Below are 21,826 nucleotides of genomic sequence, written 5' to 3'. Positions count from 1 at the left end.
AATACTAGTCACTAGAATGGAAATCTGCTACTAGGATAGGAGCCATGGTCCCATGAATTATCTGACAAAGTAATTCCTCTCTCCAAATACAAACTTCCCAATTATACTGTCTCACTTGCTTTCATTCATGGGTTCCTTGGTATTTACAGAGTTCTGAATGGCATATTAGTTTTGCATATGTTTTGGTGAATATCTGCCTTTCATGTTGTTTGTTTAAAACTCTGTGTAAAGATATGCAATAATAAGGACTAGCTACTAAACACACATGATGCAAATTACTGGGAAGTGCTATCAAGAACAAGCCTCCCTCATTACTTTTTTCCCCCACTTAATCCAGAAAATCTACAAAGAGCTATAATAAAAATAACTAAATAAATAAATTCTTTGAAACTTATCTGAAAAAGAAAGTTAAATAGATGCACTTTACGGCTAAATATCCAGGTGAGCTCAGAATAATGTATCCTTGCTCAAAACAAAGAATGGTCAACATTGCCAAATTTCAAAATCTTAAGGACTGACTTGCACCTCCGGATCTGATAGAGTAACCTGGGACAGACCAATATTCCTTAGAAAACTACTGGAAAATCTTAAGTGAAAATAAAAAATTATGTCTAAAGGCATAATATGTCACTTGAAGCAAACTTGATAGTCTAATTTTGTGGAGAGAAGGGACATACAGAGATGTGATCCCAAAACTTAGTGCAGTGGTTCTCAACCTATGGGTCGTGACCCCTTTGGCAGTCGAACGACCTTTCACAGAGGTCGCCTAAGGCCATCCTGCATATCACATATTTACATTACGATTCATAACAGTAGCAACATTACAGTTATGAAGTAGCAACGAAAATAATTTTATGGTTGGGTCACAACATGAGGAACTGTATTTAAAGGGATAGAAGGTTGAGAACTACTGACTTAGTGGTTTTTATCTCACAGAATGTGCTGAATTCTTATGCTTCTCAGGGCAAGAGACTAAAGTTAAACAGAGATTAAGAATTTCCTATAGTATTATAGTACTGTGAAGCCAAAAACTGGAGTTCAGGAACTTTAAAGGAAGGGAGGAAAGGCATAGTTAACATGTGAGGCTCTCATTTGGGACTCAAACATTTGCATTATAGGGATACGAGAAGGAGAAAAAAAGGAATTGAAAATTTATTTAAAAAAACAATAGCTGAAGACTTTCCCAAACTGGGAAAGGAAACATATATCCAGGAAGCACAAAGTTCCAAACAAGATGAACCCAAAATGATCTACACCAAGGCATACTATAATTACAACTGCAAAAGTTAAAAATAAAGAGACAATCTTAAAGGAAGCAAAAGGAAAGCATCAAGTTACACACGAAGGACATATCATAAGGCTGCCAGCTGATTTATCAGCAGCAACTTTACAGGCCAGAAGAAGTGGCAGGACATCTTTAAAGTGCTGAAAGAAAGGAACCTACAACCTGGAATACTATATCTGGCAAGCTTATCATTCAGAATTGATGGACAGATAAAGAGTTTCCCAGACAAGCAAAAACTAAAGAAGTTCATCACCATAAAACTAGCTTTACAGGAAATGTTAAAGGCATTTCTTTAAGCAGAAAAGGAAAGACCATAACCAGAAATAAGAAAATAAGAGAAAGGGGAAAAAATCTCACAGTAAAACCAAATCTATACTAATAATAGAGGAATATGCAAATTGTCTAGGATGCTGTCAGAGTAAGAGTAATGACCGAACAGCAGGCTGCATGGGGCGACCAGGCCAGCAGGGGGGGTTAGTGAGGGAAGACAAAATGAACAGCAGGCTGCATGGGGCAACGAGGCCAGCAGGGGGGCAGTTAGGGGTGACTAGGCTGGTAGAGGGGGGCAGCTGGGGGCGACCAGGCCAGCGGGGGAGCAGTTGGGTGTGACCAGGCTGGCAGGGGCGTAGTTAAGGGTGATCACCAGCAGGCAGAGGTGGTTAAAGGTGATCAGGCTGGCTGGGGGGAGGGGAGGGAGCGGTTAGGGGTGATCAGGCAGGCAGGCAGGTGAGCAATTAGGTGCCAGCAGTCCCAGATTGTGAGAGGGATGTCCGACTGCTGGTTTAGGCCCGATCCCCGACATCCCCCGAGGGGTCCTGGACTGAAGAGGGTGCAGGCTGGGCTGAGGGGATCCCCTCCCCCCCCCCGCAAGAATTTTGTGCACCAGGCCTCTAGTATTTAATAAATACAGTGAATCAGATATTTATGAGACCACTGCTATAACTCCTGACCTACAGAGCCTTAGCTGTGAGTCAGATATTTAAAAAGCTACTATGATGGTCAAAAGAAAAAAGTATCAAACTCAATTCAAATGACAATAAGTAGTTAGGAGATATACCATACCAAAAAAAAAAAATTTAATACATGGCATCAATAACGTAAAGCAAGGAGAAGGCAGTTAAACTATAATTCTCATAGAATATATTTGAACTTAAATGCCTATCAGTTTAGAACAGACTGCTATAGATATACAATGATATACATAAACCTCATGGTAGCCACAAACCAAAAAACTACAGAAGATATACAAAGAATAAGGAGAAAAAAACCGACTAAACAAAACAAGGAAACCACAAAGGAAGAGATCAAGAGAAAAGGAAAGGAAAAGGAAAATAATAAAAACAATTAACAAAATGACAGTAAGTATATACTTATCAATAATTTCTTTAAATGTAAGTGAATTAACTGCTCCAATAAAAAGACATAGGGTGAGCCCTGGTCTGTCTGGCTCAGTGGGTAGAGCTTCAGCCTTTGAACTGAAGGGTCACATGTTCAATTCCCAGTCACGGGTGCATATCTCAGTTTCAGGCTTGATCCCCAGTCCTGGTGGGGCACCTGTGGGAAGCAACCAATCAATGTGTCTCTCTCATGTCAATGTTTCTCTCGTTATCGTTCTCCCTCCAAACTCCCCTCCACTCTCTCTAAAAATACCAATGGAGGATCAGAAGCCTAGACTTACCTTCCGAAGAACTCAGATACCTCCCACGACCCTACAACCACAACACCCAGGGACCAGCTGCAAACCCACGAACACCAGGTCTCAAGCAGTGTGAATACATGGATGTGGGCGAGCCCTGCACCTTCTCACGGAAAGGTCAAATATTGCCTAGAGAAAGTGAACACAGGAGAGAGAGAGAGCTACATAACCAGACACCCGGAGAAGAGAGATCATGGGAAGACAAAGAAACAGCCCATATATGAAAGTAAAGAAGGCATCACCAGAAAAGGCAGTAAATGAAATGGAGGCAAGCAATAGGTCAGAGAAAGAATTCAGAAAATGGTCATAAGGTCGCTGAAAAGGTTGGAAAACAAATTCAACAATATGTGTAAGAACCAAGAGGAAATGAAGAAGAACCAAGAAGAAATGAAAAATGACATCACTGCTATAAAGAACTCAATAGAAAGCATCAACAGTAGACTAGAAGAAGCAAAGGACAGCCTCAGTGAGCTAGAAGACAAGGTAGGAAAAAATACCCAAGCAGAGCAGCATCAAGAAAAAAAAACTTAAAAAACAGGAGGATAGCCTAGGGGAACTTTGGGACAACATGAAACAAAATAACATCTGCATAATAGGGGTGCCAGAAGGAGAGGAAACTGAGCAAGGAATAGAAAACCTGTTTGAAGAAATAATGACAGAAAACTTCCCTGATATAGGGAAGTAAAAACTCACACAACTCCAAGATGCTCAAGGAGTCCAAAAAAAAATGAACCCAAAAAGACAGATGTCAAGGCACATTATAATTAAATTGGTAAACACCAACGACAAAGTAAGAATCTTAAAAGCGGCCAAAGAGAGACAGAAAGTTACCTACAAAGTATCCCCCATCAGACTAGTAACTGATTTCTCAACAGAAACTCATCAGGCCAGAAGGGAATGGAATGAAATATACAAAGTCATGCAAAGGAAGGGTCTGAATCCAAGAATACTGTACCCAGCAAGGCTATCAATCAAAATTGAGGGTGAAATCAGGAACTTCACAGACACAAAAAAGGACTAAGGTAGTTTATTACCACCAAAGCAGCAATGCAAGAAACGCTAAAGGGTCAGCTGTAAAAAGAAGAAATAGGAAGTGAAGAAGGAACACAGGGGTAAAGAATAAAAATGGCGACAAACAAGTACATATCAATAACTTTAAATGTAGATGGATTAAATGCCCCAATCAAAAGATTGAGCTGAGTGGATAAGAAAACATGACCCATATATCTGCTGACTACAGGAAACCCACCTCAGAGCAAAGGATTCACACAGACTGATGGTGAAGGGATAGAAAAAGGTTTTTCAGGCAAATGGAAATTTTTTAAAAAGCTGGGGTAGCAATACTCATATCTGACAAAATTGACCTCAAAGTGAAGGCCATAACAAGAGATAAGAAAGGCCACTTCATACTACTAAAGGTGCTGAGGTCCAACCCCAGCAGGTCCAGGGGTTCCCCAAGATGTGGACGGAGTCGGCAAAGAAGGAATGACATGGAGGCAGCATTCAGTTGATCATCATGGCGAGGTTCTCCCTCCAGGATCTCCAGCTAAGTTCTGTCCAGGATCTCCAACCAAGTTCTGTAGCCAGGTTCTGTCCAGGATCTCCAGTCAGGTTCTGTCGCCAGGTTCTAGTCAGGTTCTCTTGCCATGTTTTCTTGCTATGTTCTGTCTCTAGGTTCTGTGTCTAGGTTCTGTCTCTAGGTTCTTCAGCCAGGTTCTCTCGCTAGGTTCTGTTTCTAGGTTCTGTGTCCTGTTGTCTTGTTACATCTGTATTTATACCAGTTGATTCCAATCCTATCAATCTCTATTCCAAAGGTTAGGGCGTTTCTTATCTCCATTCCAGGGAGTAAAGATTATGTAGCTTAAGCGTGATTGTTCGTAGTTAAAGTGATTAATTACCCGCCTGGCACTTAGTTAAGGGGTTTTATTCCCTCCCTAACTTCAGGGAAAAATTCCTACCTGGGGAAACAACCTTTCTCAGAGAAGTGACCTTGGTTAAAACACATAGCGCCAAGAAGGGGAGCAAACATAAGAACAGTATGCCATATACGCCAGGTCCCTTGAAACATATGCTGTGCAGATGTTTCTTCTCTGCAGCGACTGTGTCAAGCAGCAAGGATGGACCAGCTTCTGGCATAAAGGGAGCAATTCAACAATAAGATATAACTCTGGTAAACATATATGCACCCAATACAGGAGCACCCAAATACATAAAAAAAAACTTCTGGAGGATATCAAATGAGAGATTGACAGCAATACAATCATAGTAGGGGACTTAAATACCTCAGTAACACCACTGGACAAATCCTCTAAACAAGAAATCAGCAAAGAAACATCAATCCTAAATGACTCACTAGATCAGATGGAATTGACATCTTCAGAACATTTCACCCCAAAGCCACAGAATATCCATTCTTCTCAAGTGCACAAGGGACATTTTCAAAGATAGACCATATATTAGGACACAGGCAAAGTCTCTTCAAATTCAAGAAGATAGAAATCATATCAAGCATCATCTCAGATCACAATGGCATAAAACTAGAAATCAACTACAATAAAAACAATTTAAAAAATCAAACACCTGTAGGCTAAATAGCATGCTATTAAACAATGACTGGGTTACCAAAGAAATCAAAGTAGAAATAAAAAGCATCATGGCAACAAACGACAATGAAAACACAATAATCCAAAATCTATGGGACACAGTGAAAGCAGTCCTGAGAGGGAAGTTCATAGCTCTACAGGCCTACTTCAAAAAGCAAAAAACAAGAAATAGAAGAACCAAGATGGTGGCATAGGTGAACACCAGTACTTGCTGCCTCTCACAACCACATCAAAACTATAACTAAAAGACAGAACAGATATCATCCAGAACCATGAGAGGGCTGGCTAAGTGGAAGTTCTGCAACTAGAAGGAAAGAAAAAAGCACATTCAGACTGGTGGGAGGTGCGGAAGTGCTGAGGTGCAGAGGTGCAGAGGTGTGCATGAAACGGGCTGACAACTGGGTGCACTATTGTTTTTATTTGAATCAGGAGGGAGATACAAGCTCCGGATTGCTCTGAACTCCAGTTCCAGATGAGACTCTGGGGATCCAGACTCATACAGGGAGAAACTGGACTGTCTGGCATCAGGACAGGAACTCGAGGGCGGCTTTCTCTCAGAGGTGCTCACAGCGATCATTGTTCCTGCGTGGAAGCGTGGGACACGGAGACACGGAGACGCAGGAACCTCCCCAGTGCAGGGCTGACTGGCAGCCATTGCTGTTTGCTCCACCCTGGTGATTCCCTGAGACCCCCGCCCCACCCAATTTACAATCCCACCAAAGCTGTGCGCAGCAGCTTTTGCTTATAAATGGCCTGTCCTTTCGCAGCCGAACCTAACAAACTGCAGCTAGGTCAGAGAGCTCTAAAGCTTCCAAAAGAAGGACCAAGGCTTGGCAGTAGCAGCCTGCCTGGCTTCACAGGTGGGCCTCATCTGGGCACTTCCAACCCCCACACAAAGAAGAGGAATCTGAAGATCTCACTGTAGCTCCTGCTGGGTGGCCTCAGGCAGTGGCTGACTTTGTACCTTATTGGAGATCCAAGAGCCAGTGTACCCAGTGGTCAGTGTGAGACCACACCAGATTACAACTTTTCACAACTATAAGCGTCACACTCAAGGGGCAGACTCAGTGAGAACCAGAGCCCCACTGAAGCAAGTCCTGCCACATAAGGGTGTCTCTAGCACAGCAGTTCTCCATTGTAGACACAGCTGGTCCTCACAGCCAATTGGCCTGAAGGTCAATTCCTCCCAGTGATACCAACAGCAATCAAGGCTTAACTATAACAAGACTGTGCACACAGCCCACAAAAGCGTGCACCAAGACTGTCCACCTCAGGTGATTGGGGAGGCTGAGCCACTGGTCCATATAGCACAAAAGGCCACTCTATTAACACAGGAAAGCAGCCAAAATGCGGAGACAAAGAAACAGGTCACAAATGAAAGAAATGGAGGAAAGTAAACTACTGGATATAGAGTTCAAAACCACGGTTATAAAGTTACTTAAGAGTCTTCTAGAAACCTCCAAGAAATTTAGTGAGACCCTCAAGGATATGAAAAAGGACCAATTAGAAATTAAGCATACACTGACTGAAATAAAGAATAATGTACAGAGATCCAACAGCAGATGAGAGGATCCCAAGAATAAAGTCAAAGGTTTGAAATATGAAGAAGCAAAAAAACACCCAACCCGAAAAGCAAAAATAAAAAAGAATCCAAAAATATGAAGATAGTGTAAGGAGCCTCTGGGACACCTTCAACCATACCAACATCCGAATTATGGGGGTGCCAGAAGAAGAGAGAAAGGAAGATATTGAAAACCTATTTGAAGAAATAATGACAGAAAACTTCCCCTACCTGGTGAAAGAAATAGACTTACAAGTCCAGGAAGCACAGAGAACCCCAAACAAAAGGAATCCAAAGAGGACCACACCAAGACACATCATAATTAAAATGCCAAGAGCAAAAGACAAAGAGAGAATCCTAAAAGCAGCAAGAGAAAAACAGTTACCTACAAGGGAGTACTCATATGACTGTCAGCTGATTTCTCAACAGAAACTTTGCAGGCCAGAAGGGAGTGGCAAGAAATATTCAAAGTGATGAATGCCAAGAACCTACAACCAAGATTACTTTATCCAGCAAAGCTATCATTCAGAATTGAAGGTCAGATAAAGAGCTTCACAGATAAGAAAAAGCTAAAGGAGATCATCACCACCAAACCAGTATTATATGAAATGCTGAAAGGTATCCTTTAAGAAGAGGAAGAAGAAGAAGAAGGTAAAGATACAAATTATGAACAACAAATACACATCTATCAACAAGTGAATCTAAAAATCAAGTGAATAAATAATCTGATCAACAGAATAAACTGGTGATTATAATAGAATCAGGGGCATAGAAAGGGAGTGGACTGGCTATTCTTGGTGGGGAAAGGGGTGTGGGGGATGCGGGAAGAGACTGGACAAAAATCGTGCACCTATGGATGAGGACAGTGGGTGGGGGGTGGGGTGAGAGCGGAGTGTGGGGAGGGAACTGGGTGGAGGGGAGCTATGGGGGGGGGAAAAGAAGAACAACTGTAATAATCTGAACAATAAAGATTTAATTTTTAAAAAGACACCACAAAAAAAGAGAACTACAGGCCAATATCTTTGATGAACATAGTTGCTAAAATCCTGAACAAAATTCCAGCAAATCGGATTCAGCAATACATTAGAAAGATCATATACCATGACCAAGTGGGATTTATTCCGGGGATGCAAGGATGGTACAATTTCCGCAATTCAATAAATGTGATACATCACATAAACAAAAATCACATAACCATATCATATCAATTGATGCAGAAAAAGTATTTGACAAAATCTAACACCTTTCTTGATAAAAACTCTCAGCAAAGTGGGAATAGAGGGATTATACCTCAACATAAAAAAAGCCCTGTATGACAAACCTACAGCCAACATCATACTCAATGGGCAAAAACTAAACTCATTTCCCCTAAGAACAGGAATAAGACAAGGATGCCCACTTTCACCACTACTGTTCGACATAGTTCTAGAAGTACTAGCCATAGTGATCAGACAAGAAGAAATAAAAGGCATCCAAATTGGAAAAGAAGAAGTAAAATTGTCATTATTCGCAGATGACATGATACTATACATAGAAAACCCCAAATAATCCATCAAAAAACTAGTAGACATAATAAATGAATTTGGCAATGTAGCAGGATACAAAATTAACACCCAGAAATCAATGGCCTTTTTGTACACCATTAATGAACTCACAGAAAGAGAAATGAAAAAAACATACCCATTTACCATTGCATCAAAAAAATTAAGATACCTAGGAATAAACTTAACTAAGGACGTAAAAGATCTGTACTCAGAAAACTACAGGACATTGAAAAAAGAGATAGAGGAAGACATAAACAAATGGAAGAACATACCATGTTCGTGGATTGGTAAAATCAACATCATTAAAATGTCCATTCTACTTAAAGCAATCTATAGATTCAATGCAATACCTATTAAAATACCAATGGCATATTTCAAAAATCTAGCACAAACTCTCCAAAATTTCATCTGGAATAAAAAAGACCCCAAAGAGCCACAGCTGTCCTGTGAAAGAAGAACAAAGTTGGAGGGATCACAATACCAGATATCAAGCTATATTACCAAGCCATGGTTCTCAAAACTGCCTGGTACTGGCACAAGAACAGACATATAAACCAATGGAACAGAATAGACAACCCATAAATTGACCCAAGCCATTATACTCAATTAATATTTGACAAAGGAGGCAAGAACATACAATGGAGTCAAAACAGTCTCTTTAATAAATGGTGCTGGGAACTTTGGTGAGATACATGCAAAAAAAATGAAACTAGATCACCATCTTACACCATACACAAAAAGAAACTCAAAATTGCTAAAGAACTTGAATGTAAGATGGGAAACCATAAAAATCCTAGAAGACTCCATAGGCAGCAAAATTGCAGACATATGTCGTAGCAATATCTTTATAGACACAGATCCTAGGGCAAGAGAGACTAAGGAGAAAATACATAAATGGGACTATCCTATATAATAAAAGGGTAATATGCACATTGATCCTAACAGCAGAATGACTGGGAATGACTGGTCACTATGACACACACTGACCACCAGGGGGCAGACGCTCAATGCAGGAGCTGCCCCGTGGTGGTCAGTGCACTCCCACAGGGGGAGCTCTGCTCAGCCACAAGCCAGGCTGACAGCTGCAGCACAGTGGTGGTGGCGGGAGCCCCTCCCGCCTCCTCAGCAGCGCTAAGGAAGTCCAACTGGAGCTTAAGCCTGCTCCCCGCTGGCAAGTGGACATCCCCTGAGGGCTCCTGGGCTGCCAGAGGGATGTCTGATTGCCAGCTTAGGCCCAATCCCCCAGGGAGCATGCCTAAGCCAGCAGGTGGAGAACCCCCAAGGGGTCCCAGACTGCGAGAGGGCACAGACCGGACTGAGGGACCCCCCTGAGTGCACAAATTTTTGTGCCCCAGGCCTCTAGTCCTATACTAATAAAAGAGAAACATGGTAATTGGCGTATGACCGCTACCCTTCCCATTGGCTAATCAGCGTATCCTTATGCAAATTAACTGTCAGCCAAGATGGCGGCCGGCAGCCAGGCAGCTGGAAGCGAACAGGAGGCTTGCTTCCTCCAGGAACTGCAGACTCCAACGTTCCCCACCTGCCTTGCAGGCCTCTGAGCTGGCAGTTTGAAACATTCTAACAAATATAGCCGGCTGGGATCTCAGAGCAGAAGTTATACATTGTTTCGATTATAGAACCGAAACAAACCAGACATGCAGCCTCAGAGCTAGAGCCAGAACTAAAGCTGGCCCAGAATAAGATAAAAAAAAAAGGAGCGGTTGGGAGCTTCTATCAATAACCGCCAGCCTGAAAGCAGCCCTCAGCCCCTCACCCAGACTGGCCAGGCACCCCAGTGGGGACCCCCACTCTGAAGGGTGTGTGACCAGCTGCAAACAGCCATCATCCCCTCACCCAGACTGGCCAGGCACCCCAGTGGGGACCCCCACCCTGATCCAGGATACCCTTCAGGGCAAACCAGCCGGCCCCCAGGCCTCTATCCTATATAGTAAAAGGGTAATATGCCTCCCAGCACCGGGATCAGCGGAGCAGCGAGGCCTCCTGGCACCGGATCAGCGTGACAGGGAGCAGCGCCCAAACCCCCTGATCGCCCTGCAGCTCTGTGTGTGATGGGGGCAGGGCCACAACCTCCCTGATCGGACCTGCTCTGTGTGTGACAGGGGAAGGCGCCCCAACCCCCTGATCAGCCCTGCTCTGTGTGTGACAGGGTAGCACCATAACCTCCCCATCGGCCCTGCCCTGAGTGTGACAGTGGCTGCGCCCCAACACCCTGATTGGCCCTGCTCTGTGGGTGATAGAGGGCGGCGCCCCACCCCCATCCCCACGGGTCCTGCTCTGTGTGTGACAGGGTAGAGCCATAACCTCCCCATTGGCCCTGCCCTGAGTGTGACAGTGGCGGCACCCCAACCCCCCTGATGGGCCCTGCTCTGTGCGTGACAGGGGGCAGCGCCCCAACCCCCTGATTGGCCCTGCTCTGTGCGTGACAGGGGGTGGCGCAGCAACCTCCCCATCGACCCTGCCTTGAGTGTGACAGGGGGCGGTGCCCCAACCCCCCAATCAGCCCTACCCTGAGCGTGACTGAGGGTGGCATTGCAACCTCCCAATCCGCCCTGCTCTGTGCATGACAGGGGGCGGCGCCCCAACTCCCCAATCGGCCCTGCTCTGAGCCCGACCAGGGGCTGCACCTAGGGATTGGGCCTGCCCTCTGCCACCTGGGAGCAGGCCTAAGCCAGCAGGTTGTTATCTCCCGAGGGGTCCCAGACTGCGAGAGGGCACAGGCCGGGCTGAGGGCCCCCCCTTCCCAATCCCCAAGTGCACAAATTTTTGTGCACCGGGCCTCTAGTATCAAAATAAAAAGCTTCTGCACAGCAAAAGAAACCATCAACAAAGCAACAAAGAAGCCCACTGCATGGGAGAACATATTTGCCAATATTATCTCCGATAAGGGTTTATTCTCCAACATTTACAGGGAACTCATACAACTAAACAAAAGGAAGATAAACAACCCAATCAAAAAATGGGCAAAGGACTTAAATAGACACTTTTCGAAAGAGGACATTCAGAAAGCCAAGAGACATATGAAAACATGCTCAAAGTCACTAATCATCCGAGAGATGCAAATCAAAACAACAATGAGGTACCACCTCACACCTGAAAGAATGGCTATTATCAACAAATCAACAAACGACAAGTGCTGGAGAGGATGCGGAGAAAAAGGAACCCTCCTTCACTGCTGGTGGGAATGCAGACTGGTGCAGCCATTGTGGAAAACAGTATGGAGTTTCCTCAAAAAAACTAAAAATGGAACTCCCATTTGACCCAGTAATCCCACTTCTAGGAATATATCCCAAGAAAACAAACACCAATCAGAAAGGACATATGCACCCCTATGTTCATAGCAGCACAATTTACAATCGCTAAGATTTGGAAACAGCTTAAATGCCCATCAGCAGATGAGTGGATTAAAAAAACTATGGTATATCTATACACTGCTATAAAAAAGAAGGAATTCTTACCATTTGCAGCAGCATGGATGGAAGTGGAGAGCATTATGTTAAGTGAAATAAGCCAGCCAGTGAAAGAAAAATACCACATGATCTCACTCATTTATGGATAATAAAGAACATTATAACCCGACGAACAAAAAGATAGATACAGAGGCAGTAAAGCATCAAACAGACTGTCAAATTACAGTGGGAAGGCTGGGGAGGGTTGGGGAGGGAGGTAAGAGATCAACTGAAGGACTTGTATGCATGCATATAAGCATAACCAATGGACGCAAGACACAGGGGGGGGCGGGGGGGGCGGGAGGAGGGAGGCGGGTTGAGGGCATGTGCCGGGAGGTAGGGGAGGCCAGGGGAAGGTCAATGGGGAAAAAAGGAGACATATGTACTATTATTTGTAATATTTTAAACAATAAAATTAAATTTAAAAAATAAAAATACCAATGGAAAAAATATCCTTGGGTAAGGATTTTTTAAAAAGACAAAGAGAGGAATTTAAAAAAAAACACAGCAAACTCATCTATATGCTGTGTACAAGATATTCACTTAAGATCGAAAGACACCCAGCCAATATTGCTCAGTGGTTGGGCATCGACCTATGAACCATGAAGTCACCGTTTGCTTTCTAGTCTGGGCACATGCCCAGGTTGTGGGCTCAATCCCCGGTGGGGGACATGCAAGAAGCAGCCAATCGATGATTCTCTCTCATCATTGATATCTCATCTCTTTTCCCCTCTCTCTTCCTCTCTGAAATAAAAATATTTTCTAAAAAAATCAAAAGACACACACAGAATGAAAGTGAAAGGATGGAAAAAGACATTCTATGCAAATAGAAATAAAATAAAAGCTGGTTCAGCAAGACTTATATCAAACAAAATAGACTTTAAAACACAAATTATTTAAAAAGACAAAGAAGGATATGACATAATTATAAAGGGGTCAATCCAAGAAGAGGTTATAACAATCATAAGTACCTATGTACCCAACATAGGAGCACTGAAGTATAAAAAGCAATTATTAATGAATATAAAAGGAGAAAAGCACAGTAATATAATAAAAACAGGGGATTTATTTTCTTTTTAAAAAATATTTAACAAGTAATATTTTTTTTAAAATTTAAATTGTTTAAAGTATTACATAAGTCTCCTTTTTCCCCCCATTGACCTCTCCCCAGCCACCCCCACCCCCCAGCACATGCCCTCCCCCACCCCTCCCCCAATCTGTGGCCATTGGTTAGGCTCATATGCATGCATACAAGTCCTTTGGTTGATCTCTTACCCCCTCACTGACCCCTGCCTTCCCTCACAGGTTGGACAGTTTGTTCGATCCTTTTATGACTCTGGTTCTGTTTTTGTTCATCAGTTCATATTGTTCATTATATTCCATAAATGAGTGAGATCATGTGATATTTATCTTTCTCTGACTGGCTTATTTCGCTTAGCATAATGCTCTCCAATTCCATCCATGCTGTCGCAAATGGTAAAAATTCCTTCTTTTTTACAGCAGCGTAGTATTCCATTGTGTAGATGTACCACAGTTTTTTAATCCACTCATCTCTTGAGGGGTACTTGGGCTGTTTCCAAATCTTAGCTATGGTAAATTGTACTGCTATGAACCTAGGGGTGCATATATCCTTTCTGATTGGTGTTTCTGTTTTCTTGGGATATAGTCCTAGAAGTGGGATTACTAGGTCAAATGGGAGTTCCATTTTTAATTTTTTGAGGAAACGCCATACTGTTTTCCAAAATGGCTGCACTAGTCTGCATTCCCACCAGCAGTGCACGAGAGTTCCTTTTTCTCCCCATCCTCTCCAGCACTACTTATTTTTTTATTTATTTATTTATTTTGGTTAATCCTCACCCAAGGATATTTTTCCATTGATTTTTTAGAGAGAGTGGAAGGGAGAGGGATAGACACAGAGAGAGAAACATCGATGTGAGAGACACATCAGTTGGTTGCCTCCCGCACACACCCCAACCAGGGTCAGGGATCGAGCCTGCAACCAAGGTACATGCCCTTGACTGGAATCGAACCCAGGACCCTTCAGTCCACAGACGCTCTATCTACTGAGTCAAACTGACTAGGGCAAAAGTAGGGGATTTTAACATGCTGCTCACATCAATGGATAGATCAATTATCTAGACAGAAAATTAATAAGGAAATAATGGCCTTAAATGACATGTTAGATCAGATTCACCTGACATAGTATATTCCAGAGTATTTCATCCAAATACTACAAAATACATATTGTTTTTAAGTACACATATAACATTCTCCAGAACAGATCACATATCACAAAACAAGCTTCAATAAATTCAAGATGATTGAAATCATATCAAGCATCTTTTCTGACTAAAGTAGCATGAAAACTAGAAATCAACTACAGGGGGGAAAAAAATTTAAAAAAAAAAAACAGGAAAAAAAAATACAAGTATGTGGAGATTAAACAATATGCCACTCAACAACCAATGGATCAAAAAGGAATCAAACAGTAAATCAAAACCTATCTTGAAATAAATGAAAATACAACTATTTGAAATATATGAGAGGCAGCAAAAGCACTTTAAAGAGGGAAGTTCATAGCTATGCAGACCTACCTTAAGAAACAGGAAAAACCCCAAGTAAACAATCTACCTGTACACCTAAAGCAGTGGTTCTCAACCTTCTGGCCCTTTAAATACAGTTCCTCATATGTTGTGACCCAACCATAAAATTATTTTCGTTGCTACTTCATAACTGTAATGTTGCTACTGTTATGAATTGTAATGTAAATATCTGATATGCAGGATGGTCTTAGGCGACCCCTATGAAAGGGTCGTTCGATCGCCAAAGGGGTCGAGACCCACAGGTTGAGAACCACTGACCTAAAGGAACAAAAAAAAGAACAAACAAAACCCAAAGAAAACAAAAGGAAGGAAGTAGTTAAGATCAGAATGGAAATAAAAATCGAAATAAAACAATAGAAAAGGTCAATCAAAATAAGAACTGGTTCTTTAAAAAGATAAAGTAGAAAAACCTTTAGCCAAACTCATCATGGACCAAAAAAGATCCCAAATAAGTAAAATCATAAATGAAAAAGAAGTTACAACTGACACCACAGAAATATAAGGAATTATTAAAGAATATTATGAAGGGGTCAATCTAAGAAGAGGATATAACAATCATAAGTATCTATGTATCCAACATAGGAGTACTAAAATATTCAAAGCAATTACATGTCAATAAATTCAGCAACCTAGAAGAAATGTCATGGTAAATTTCTGCAAGTATCTAACCATCCAAGACTGAGCCAGACAGAAATACATATCTAAACAGACTTATTACTAGCAATGCAACTGAAGTGGTAATCAAAAAATTCCCAACAAATAAAAGTCCAGAACCAGATAGCTTCACAGGTGAATTCTATGCAACATTCAAAGAAGAAATAATACCTACTCTTCTTAAATTATTTCAAAAAATTAAATAGGAAGAAATGCTTCTAAGCTCATTCTCTGAATCCAGCATTTCCAAGATACCAAAATCAGACAATGACATTACAAAAAAATAGGAAATTAAAAGCCAATATTCTTAAGGAACATAGATGCAAAAATTCTCAACAGAATACAAACTGGATTCAACAATATATTAAAAGGATTATGTACCATAACCAAATGGGTTTCATCCCAGAGATTCAAGAATGGTTCAACATCCATAAGTCAATCAATGTGATACATCACATTAACAAAATAAAGGATAAAAATCATATGAACATCTGACTAGATGAAGAAAAGCATTTAACAAAATTCAACATCCATTTATGATTAAAAACTCTTTAAAAAGTGGATATAAAAGGAACTTAAACCAAAATGATAAAGGCTACATATGACAAACCCAAAGTTAACATCACATTCAACTGTGAAAAGCCAAAAGTTTTTCCTCTAAGATCAGGAACAAGACAAGGATCCCCACTTTCATCATTATTATTCAGTACTAGAGGCCTGGTGCACAAAAATTTGTGCACTCGGGGGGGTGGGGGTGGTCCCTCAGCCCAGCCTGTGCCCTCTCGCAGTCTGGGACCCCTCGGGGGATGTCCACCTGCTGGCTTAGGCCCGCTCCCCGGGGGATCGGGCCTAAGCTGTCAGTCAGACATCCCTCTGGCAGCCCAGGAGCCCTCAGGGGATGTCCACTTGCCAGCAGGGAGCAGGCCTAAGCTGCAGTCGGACATCCTTAGCACTGCTGAGGAGGCAGGAGAGGTTCCCACCAACACTGCTGTGCTGGCAGCTGGCAGCCTGGCTTGTGGATGAGCAGAGCTCCCCCTGTGGGAGCGCACTGACCACCACGGGGCAGCTCCTGCATTGAGCGTCTGCCCCCTGGTGGTCAGTGTGTGTCATAGTGACCAGTCATTCCCAGTCGTTCTGCTGTTAGGGTCAATTTGCATATTACCCTTTTATTATATGGCTGGTTCATGGTGGGGGCTGGCTGGTTTGCCCTGAAGGGTGTCCCAGATCAGGGTGGGGGTCCCGCTGGGGTGCCTGGCCAGCCTACGTGAGTGGCTGATGGCTGTTTGCAGGCTGGCCACAGCCCCTTCAGGGTGGGGGGGGTCCTGCTGGGGTGCCTGGCCAGTCTGGGTGAGGGGCTGATGGCTGTTAGCAGGCTGTCAAGCCCCCCAACGGGGACCCTCACCCCATGAGGGCGTGGCCAGCCTGGGTGAGGGGCTGAGGGTGGTTTTTAGGCTGGCTACACCCCCTTCAGGGTGTCGGGGTCCTGCTGGGGTGCCTGGCCAGTCTGGGTGAGGGGCTGATGGCTGTTTGCAGGCTGCCAAGCCCCCAGCGGGGACCCTCACCCCATGAGGGCGTGGCCAGCCTGGGTGAGGGGCTGATGGCTGTTTTCAGGCTGGCCACCGCCCCCAGCCACCCAAGCTCCCAGTGGAGGCTGGCTGGAAGCAGGTATCTGGGATTTATTTATCTTCTATAATTGAAACTTTTTTGCCTTTAGCAAAGGCCACAGCCAGCCAGGGCAGGCGGGAAGCTTGGCTTCCTCCATCACTGGGGCAACCAAGCCTCCTGCTTGCTCCAGCTCCGTGGCTGCCGGCCACCATCTTGGTTGGGTTAATTTGTATATAGTCGCTCTGACTGGCTGGTGGGCGTGGCTTGGGGCGTAGCAAAGGTATAGTCAATTTGCATGTTTCTCTTTTATTAGATTAGATATTAATGGAACTCCTAACCACAGCAATAAGATGAGAAAAAGAAATAAAAGGCATCCAAATTGGAAAACAAGAAGTAAAACTGTCATTTATTTGCAGATGACATGATACATGAAAACCCTAATGAATCTGTCAAAAGACTATTAGAACTAATAAATGAATTCAGTAAAGTTGAAGGGTTTTTTGCATTTCTATATATCAACAAAAAATTTTCAGAAGGGGAACTTAAGAAAACAATCCCATTTATAATGACATCAAAATGTATAAAATACCTAGGAATAAATTTAACCAAGAAAGTAAAGGGTGTTCCAAAATTCACACAAGAAGTAATTTTGATAGAAAACACAGGTTTATAATTAAAAGTTGTAAATTTTTTATTGATTCATAAAGTATACAGTATAGGGTTATGTATGGAATAGCATATCGGGTAAATGGCCTCCAAGGGCTTTGCTGGCACATACGCACTCTTTTGTTGAAATTTTCCATGACCGTTTTGCATAAATGTGGCTGAATTTCGATGAGGCTCATTTTCAGCTTGATGGCTTGGTTAATCAACAAAATTGTCGCATTTGGGGTTCAGAAAATCCACGAGTGATTGTTGAGAAACAAACGCATCCACAACGTGTCACTGTTTGGTGCAGCTTTTGGGCTGGAGGCATCATCAGACCATTCTTCTTCGAAAATGCGGCTGCTCAGGCAATAACAAAAGAGTGTGTATGTGCCAGCAAAGCCGTGGAGGCCGTTTACCCGATATGCTATTCCATACATAACCCTATACTGTATCCTTTATAAATCAATAAAAAATTTACAATTTTTAATTATAAACCTGTGTTTTCTATCAAAATTACTTCTTGCGTGAATTTTGGGACACCCTTTAAAAGACATATACTCTGAGAACAATAAGAAATTGAAGAGGATACAAATAAATGGAAGGATATACCTTGCTCATAAATTGGAAAGATTAATATTGTTAAAATATCCTTATTACCTAAAGCAATATATAGATTCAATGCAATCTCTGTTAAAATACCAATGGCATTCTTGGAATTAGTACAACTAATTCTAAAATCTATATGGAACCACAATAAACACTGACTAGTGAAAGAAATCCTGAAGAACAAAGTGGGAGGTATCACACTACCTGATATCAAACTACATTACAAGGCTACAATAATCAAAACAGTATAATATTGGCATAAAAACAAATAGTATATAGTTCAATGGAATAGAAAGCCCAGAAATAGATCCTCTCTTGTATGGTCTAAATCTATAACAAAGGAGTCAAGAATATACAGTGGGGTAAAGACAGTCTCTTCAATAAGTGGCATTGGGAAAACTGAACAGATATAGAAAAAAATTGGATAATTTTCTTATACCATATACAAAAAAATAAACTCAAAATGGATTAAAGACGTACATGTAAAACGTGAAAACCATAAAAATCCTTGAAGAAAACACAGGCAGTAAACTCTTTGACATATCTTAGCAATGTCTCTTTTAATATGCTTCCTTGGGCAAGGGCAACAAAAGGAAAAATAAATAAATGGGACTACATCAAACTGAAAAGGTTTTGCACAGCAAGAGAAACCATCAACAAAACAAAAAGACAAACAAATGAATATCTCAGAGTCCACTGTGAAGAGAATTTAAAATCATATATATATATGTCATTTTCCTGTTCTACTTTTCTGTCCCTCCCACAAAAAAAAAAAAAGACAAACAGCTGAATGGGAGAAGATATCTGCCAATGATACATCCAATAAAGGATTAATATCCAAAAATATATACGGAACTCATACAATTTAACACCAAAAAAAACAAACAATCTGATTTAAAAATGGGCAAAGGACCTAAATAGACATTTCTCCAATGAGGACATTCAGATGGCCAACATACATATGAAAAGATGCTCAATATCACTATTCATCAGGGAAATGCAAATTAGAACCATAATGAGATATCACCTCACACCTGCTAAAATGGCTATTATAAAAATGACAAGAAATAAGTGTCTGAGAGGATGTGGAGAAAAGGGAACCCTCATACACTGTTGATAGAAATGTAAATTAGTGCAGCCACTATGGAAGAGAGTATGGAGGCTCCTTTAAAAATTAAGAATAGTACTATCATATGATCCAGCAATTCCTTTTCTGGGTATTTACCCAAAAAATATGAAAACACTTATTTGTAAGAATACATGTGCCCCTATGTTCACTGCAGCATTATTCATGATAGCCAAGACATGGGCACAACCTAAGTGTTCACTGACCAATGAGTGGTTAAAGAGGTAGTACATATACACAATGGACTACTCAGTCATGAAAACGATGAAATATTGCCATTGCAACAACAGATATGAAATAAGTTAAATGGAAAAGGACAAAGAATGTATGATTTTACTCATATGTGGAATATAAAACAAAAAGTAACAAAACTAACAAAACAAATGCATAGATACAGACAACAGAATGGAGGTTATCACAAGGGTAGGGGGACCGGAGGAGGGCAAGAGGGTAAAGGGGTCAAACATATGGTGACAGGTGGTGAGCATGGAACTGAGTACACAGAGATCAAATTATAATATTGCACACCTGAAAATTATGTAATATTATTAAACAATGTTACTTCAATATATTTAATAGAAAAACATATTTAAAATGGACAAAACCAAAGCTATGGTTAGGGTAATAGTTATCTTTAGGACAAAAGGACAAAAGAAACAGAAGGGCTGGGGTTGGGGGTTCTGGTGTGCTAGCAACATTCTATTTCCTGATATAGGTGCTGATTACACAGATGTATTTATACTGTAAAAATTTGTTGTTTTATACTTATGGTTTGTGTACTTTTCTGTGCTAGTATTACTGCAGAAAAACATTACTTTAAAAAATCTGGGCAATGGATTTCAAAAATAATAATTTGGCTCAACAAAACTAACTGCTAGCTTCCTTTTCTAGCAGCTTTGGATAGCTATATCTATTAAAACCTGTTCCTGCCCTAACTGGTTTGGCTCAGTGGATAGAGCATCAGCCTGTGGAATGAAAGGTCTCAGGTTCGATTCTGGTCAAGGGCATGTACCTTGGTTGCGGGCACATCCCCAGTGGGAGGTGTGTAGGAGCCAGCTGATCGATGTTTCTCTCTCATCGATGTTTCTAACTCTCTACCCTCTCCCTTCCTCTCTGTAAAAAAATCAATAAAAATATATTTTTTTAAAAAAACCTGTTCCTGATTGTGGGAATAAAAACACATCCTCTGTATATATAAGAATATTTAGAAAGATGGCGTCTGGCAGGACGGAGGTGAGGGATAGGAAGTGAGTGAGTGAGGGGATGAATGGAGAGTGTGTGGATGTGTGTGGTGTGTGTGTGAGTGAGTGAGGGACAGTTAAATCCGGCAGGAGCAGCAGAGGCTGACAGACCAGGCTCTCTGGGACACAGAGAGACTACCACCGCTGCGGCACTCCCCGGACTGCGGGACTCGGGCACGGAACCCACGCCATCTTAAAGGGGAGAGCGGCCTCTTCCAGGAACTCAGCAGCACCACCACCCAGACAGGCCTTGGACACTGCCCGCAACCCGGCAGCCACTCCAGCCAAAATCCTGCAGCTACACCGGCAGACTCGCGGGCCCTGGGACCTCCACCGCCAAAGGAGCACCGCACTGCCCGCAGCAGTAAGTGCAGCCTCCCCCTCCTCAGCGGCAGACTTCCGACATCGCCTTCACTTGTCTCCAGCATGCAGGTCTCCGAGGCACACCACTCCATAGACTTCTCTTAGGAGTCACTGGGAGCCTCAGCTGGGTGTGATTTTGTACAGACACAGGCGCACTGCCACCCAGTAGAAATTCTGAATTCCCTCTGCCTGAATAACTGCCCACACACACCCAGCTGCGCAACGTAAGTGCCAGGGCCCTTCAGTGCCAGGGCCCCTCAGAGTGCATCAGAGCTCAGTGCAGGCGAACTGCACTGCCACAGTTGCTCACTCCCCCTGAGCCCATCTATCCACAGGGCACTTTGGGGAAGCCGCGGTGAGCCTCTGCTGGGTCCAATCTTGGACTAATAGGGACGCACTCCCCTGGGCAGTAGAAATTCTCAATTCACCCATCCTGGATACCTGCCCAAAGCATGCCAGGGCCCTTCAGAGTGCTTCAGTGCGCCTGCGCTAGCAAACTCACTGCGGGTGCTCCTGTGTGCCGCCACAGGGAACACGAGCCTATCCACCACAGATGCATCAGCAAAATCTGAGTTTCCCCACCTCACAGCTGCAGAACTCCGGACACTACAGTTGCATGCTTTTCCAGCGTGCAGGTCTCCCAAGACCACTGCTCCACAGGCAGCCCTGGGGCCCCACTGCAAGCCCTGCTGGTCGTGCACTTAAACAAACAAGGGTGCACTGCTGGGCTGTAGAAACGCTGAATTCCCTCTTCTGGGATACCTGCCCACAGACACTGCAATCCAGTGACTATAGTGACAGGGCCCTTCAGAGTGTCAGTT

General features: G+C 42.7%; 1 protein-coding gene across 4 annotated transcripts in view; it reads right to left on the bottom strand.

Moving 5' to 3' along the window:
* The window catches only part of ZNF454 (zinc finger protein 454), a 79,060-nt gene that overhangs the window by 5,299 nt on the left and 51,935 nt on the right, over positions 1-21,826 (bottom strand). The gene's annotated exons all lie outside the window — the stretch shown is intronic.

This window comes from Myotis yumanensis, unplaced genomic scaffold (genome assembly GCF_028538775.1).
Source record: "Myotis yumanensis isolate MYYU_CA2020_CCGP unplaced genomic scaffold, mMyoYum1.0.hap1 SCAF_5, whole genome shotgun sequence".
NCBI classification, from domain to species: Eukaryota; Metazoa; Chordata; class Mammalia; order Chiroptera; family Vespertilionidae; genus Myotis; species Myotis yumanensis.
Note: the sequence above shows the minus strand (reverse complement) of the source record. Positions and strands in the feature narration are given on the sequence as shown.